Genomic DNA, 5,313 nt, shown 5'->3' on the forward strand with positions numbered 1-5,313 from the left:
CTCATGGCACACCAGCACCAGCCAGCAGCATCACCAGCATAAGCTTTCTTTTTTTCCTTGCCAGCAAAAGCGAACCACTGAGATAGAGGGAGAGAGAGAGGAAGAGAGAAAGAGCGACAATCCTCTTGATTCCTCTCTCTCTCTCTCTCTCTCTCTCTCTCTTGCGGCTAGCATGCGTGGCGAGGATCGTACGTTTTCCCATCCGACCTCGTCCGCTACATACATGTCCACTTTGCAGATAGCCAGACTCTTTTTTTCTAACTTATGCCACGCCAAAGCAAAGCTGTGCTCCGCGCCGTGTGTACCGACAGAAGCAAAAGTGCGTGGACATGCGTGGGCGCTATCACGCAGCATCGTCCGATATGCTACGCCCAACTACTCCTTCTCTTCCCTTTTCTTCTCTTCTCGTCGTCGTCGCCGTACTCTACTTGTATCTCCCACCAAACAGCCGCGTATGCACACGCGCCAGAGATAACGGGCTTGCCGCCTCGCGAGACGACGAAGCGAGAGCAGCCTTTTGCTGCTTGTGAAAATTTTTCGTCTGCTCCGCTCTACAAGTGCAATCGCTCAGGCGACGATAGCTTTCTCTCTCTCTCTCTCTCTCTCTCTCTCTCTCTCTCTCTCTCTCACTCTGCCGCGCGTTAACCGTCTGAATAACTTATCGCGCGATCGGTCGTCTCCAAATTAATTTTCCGTAACTTTGTCTCAGCGGATCTCGACTTGTTCTACTGAAAAGTCAATGCTCACTTTGTACAAGCCAGAATACGCGAAGTCAATTTTCACACTAAGTTTGGCTCACTGGAGCGAGTGACAACGCGCGCGCGGTGCGCACGATTAGCGAGGGCTTTGACGTGACGCGTGAAAAAGCTCTTAAAAATGAAATTTTAAAAGGAGACTGCGAGGGCGCGGCGACGACGACGACGGGGCGACTGTCGAATCACAGCCATTAAAAAACATTTCAGCTAGCAGCGAGAAAACAAAAGAGCAGCCAATAGAGCAAGCGCAAGGTGTATGTGCACGCGTCATCTCCATCTGTCTGTCTCTTTTGTGAAAAATTCATGGCCTGGGAGGGTAAAGGGTGGGGAGGGATTTTTTTATTCAAGCCGGGGTACACACTCAATCACGCGAGACGAAAAATCGGAAAGAATGGAGGCTCGGTGGCGAGAGAGCGCGAAAAAGGGCAGAAGTGTCGGAGCGCGAGAGAGAAAAAGCGCTTTACAAACACGTTCAGAGAAAGAGAGAGAGAGAGAGCGAGCGAGTACACGTGTGTCGCATGAATGAAGAGTCACTGGCTGGCTGGCGGGGCTCGAGTTCTTCACACTCTCTTAAGTAGTAACTCTTAGACGGGGCCTATGCAAAGGCTCACATGTGAGGCACGTGCTCGCGAAGAGAGGCTGTCTCGTCGCCCTGTCTGAAGTGCCTGAACTGCAGCGAGCAGCAGCGGCAGCCAACCCCGTATGTGGGAGGAGGGGGCGACGGGGTGCCACTCGAGCGACACGTGTGCAGTGCACGGCAATTTGTTCAGCAGCAGCAGCAGCAGCAGCGGCGGCGGTGGCGGCAGCAGCAGAGTTCGCGAGCGTGAATTTCGTCTCGCGCTTAACGAGCCGCCGAAATGATTGCTTTGAGGTGTTAAGCACCGCCGGGTACCCTACTTGAGCTTCCGCTGCTCTAATGGGCCAGCCCCGCCTTGCCTTGCCTCGCCCGCCTTATGCTTGCCTGCATGCATGCCAGCGGGCTTGTTAAATCATGCACCAGACGAGGTGTGAAAATCAGCCCGGTAGAAAAGGCGCTAGAGCGAGGAGACAGCCACGCAGCGACACGAGAGTATACCCCTCGTCCCTGCCCCGCCTCCACCCCCGCCCATCTTACTCTCGTCCGCCCCTAGGCTAAACGAATACTAATGGAGAGAGCGCACGAGACGCGGGCCGAACAATATTTTCACAGCTGCCGAGTGCTGCTCCTCTTCGCTTCGTTTTTGTCACCTCGCCAGTGCAGCGGCGCCGACGTTGTGCCTCTCTTATTCCTTGCCTCTTCAATTGACGCTTCGTCGAGTTTCTTGTTTTCGCTTATTTCCTGCGCGCGACAATCCTCTTGACGGCGCGAATTTCAACAAAAAGCCGCGACGACGTGTGCGCGAATACGAGATCGACCCGCAGCGGAAGGCATATTGACGCAGCTCGCCCGTCGCGCGCATCGGCTAACTTTGACGTATTGCAGTAATAAGAAACGCTCGAGAAAAATTCCGACGAGTCCTCAGCTCCACTCTCTCTCTCTCTTCCTTTACGAACTCTGCTGTAAAATGCATAATAGCCGTAGCTGTAAACTTTACAGCATTATCTATATATCCGCAGCAAGACCTTTCGGCACACAAGAGCTAACGCGTTTCCATATTAAAGACTTTAACTTTGCCCAGATGTTTTCTTTGACTCTGATTCCCATCTCTCTCGTTTCTTCTGACGTATAGCTATACTACTTGTCGCACGCTATCACGACCAACTTTTACTATTTTCCGAAACAAGTACAAATTAACAATTACTTCCGGGAGGCATACATACTTTATAGACTACGAAAATAAAGAATAAAAGAAAAGAGCGGTGCACTCCTTTCATACAGTTTACGTTAAAGTAGTAACAAATCTTTTTGAACTTTAACTGACGGCTACAAAAAAAATATCATTGAACGCAAAAGTTTCCAGGTCGCTAATTGCGATACATACTGTACTTGTCGGTCTGGACGACAACTCGCCGTACAAATTTATTGTGATATACGGTATTAAAAGTCTTGATGAAAGAAAAAAAATCGATGAGAGAGCAAGTAGCAGACAATTAAAGCATTTAGTGCGACAGCTATAAGGGCGAGTTTACACTCGATTACATAATCCAATGGAAGCTCGCGCGAGAATCTTCGATAATCCTTGAAGCGCATGCGGCGCTAGGTCGAGCCATTAGCAAAAGCTATAAGGGCAATCAACTGCGCGAAACTCTCACCCCGCAAACTTGAGGGTCTTGGCGTTTCCCCGAAAAGCCACTTAAACGGCGATAGGGAGAAACGCACGCGTGCACAAAAACGAAATAAAAAAAAATAAAAAAAAAAAAAAAAAGCCGAGCTATCGCTCTAGCGAGCTTATACATCGCGTAAAATCGATCGGCGGTAGTTACGCGCGCGCGCGTAATTAGCGTATATAAACGCGGAAGAGAGATTAGCGCAGCGAGAGAGAAAGAGATTGGCATTGTGCAGCCGCCGCCGCCACCGCCGAGCGTCGCAGTCATCGATCACGATCGTCGCACACGTGTCTGCCGACGCGCTCCCACGTATACTATCCGGAGCACGTGGCGATAGATCTGGATCAGGGTTACTCTCTCTCTCTCTCTCCCACTCGTAGTTCCTCTCACTCTCTTTCTCTCTCCCGCCCGCTCACTCCATCTCTCGTCTATATCTGACCCTCTTATTTGACTGAACGCATTACGGTCAATCGCCTCTCCCGTTGGCTATGCGCCGCTGGTGCATGCTCTCCGCGCGATCGGCCGCCGACTATTTTCGATGCGACCACGCGTTATTATAGCATCAACCACAATCGATAGCAGTTTCACTCGCGAGCTGCCGCTGCCGCCTCGCACTTTTCTTTTTTCACTAAACTATTTTTTCTTTCTAAGTATGTAAGGTTCCACAGTGAAAATTACAGAGAGTGCTGACGGCGTATTCCAATCGATAAATCTGATATGCATTTGACTGGCGGTAAAGCGAGCTGTTGCTCTTCTGGAGTAATTACTCTATTAGTCGATCGACGACCATTGATTCTCGTAGGCTCGTTTTATTTCTTTTCTTAGCCCTAATATATATTTTTATTGTTCATTCAATATTTTTTTGGTTTTTCTTGTTTTTCTTTCGATCATTGTCCTATTGCAGTTCTCTACCTCACAAGAAGTTTAATTCATCGATCCGAAGTTAAGTTAGATAATACTCACTCGAAGCACGCGTAGAATATTTAATGAGTTTTGCCGCAAAAAAGTTCTGAACGATAAAGAAAGTTTTTTTCTACTTTTTAAGGCGTATACCCTGAGTTTGATTAATTCCATCAATTAATACAGACAACCTATTTTACATTGACAGTTGTAGAATACTTTTCATTCATTTGTTAATGAATTCTTAATTCTTCGAAAGCAGGTATAATAGTTGTATAATAATAACTTGGAGAAAATCAACTGTTGATACGATTGATCGAAATACACGTAAGAACAAAATTAATCAAGATGATTTACAAGATATTAATCATTTTTATTACGAAAGACTTTCATCTCTGAAATCCAAGCAATTTAAAAACGCGAGTAGCACTTAAGCAGCTTTTAAAATCACACTTTCACCCCCAAGCGAGGTAATTTATTAGGTAAGCTCAGGAGGATTAAAGCAGTAGCAGCGGCAAGGCTGTTAAAGTAATTTAAAGAAGCATTAAGCTCGAGCCGTTAAAGTAGCTGCGGTGCAAGGGTACATCAACGGCATTTTTTTTCATTTGAGCAATTTGCAGGAAATCCTGCTGGGTTTCTTGTTTTTTCTTTTTTTTTCGCTCTCTCTCTCTCTCTCTCTCTCTCTCCTCTCTCTCTCTCTCTCTCTCTCTCTCTCTCTTTCTTTCTGGCTTTCCGTATGTCGATATGTGTGCGAGCGCGCTTAGCGGATTAAAGTGGATCGCGAGGATGATGTGTGTGTACCGCAGTGCACCTCTCACGGCCGGAAGTCATCCATGCGTACTTATCCGCGCGGAAACTTGAAAACCAGGAGTTGATATGCTTACGCGTGTGAGAAACGGCTGCACGGCGTGGTTTGTACAGGCAAAAATTGCATATCGAGCGGGAAAATTACGAAGGCGGATACTCGTGCTCGAGGGAACTGTTACGCATGAGGCACTCTAAGCGATAAAAATTTTGCCATTTGTTGGATAACGCAAACCTATAACTGTCTAGAGGACAAGAGTGCGAGGGAAAGAAAGAGACGAAAACAAGTGACAGGTCAAGGTTTCAATGACGCAGCCTGCTACTATACCACCGCCCTTCCCAAGGAAAGAATCTCCGCATTTGTCTGCATTACATCTTCTAACTCGTTCTCTCTCCCTCTCCTACCGTCGCGCCGCGTCTCAGACTTAGCTTTCAAAATTTCCACTGGCGATTGCCAAAATATTCAATCGACTTCCGGAAAGGAAATGAGTCCCCTACTACTATCCTTTGCCTTTACCGGCGACTTACTCCTTTCTCTCTCCCCCTCTCTTGTATAGTATGCCGCTGCTGAGCCTCCAAAGATTATCGATGATCGATCGACTTGAAT

Source organism: Phymastichus coffea, unplaced genomic scaffold (assembly GCF_024137745.1).
Source record: "Phymastichus coffea isolate CEN01 unplaced genomic scaffold, Cenicafe_Pcof_1.1 PCOF00093, whole genome shotgun sequence".
Lineage (NCBI taxonomy): Eukaryota > Metazoa > Arthropoda > Insecta > Hymenoptera > Eulophidae > Phymastichus > Phymastichus coffea.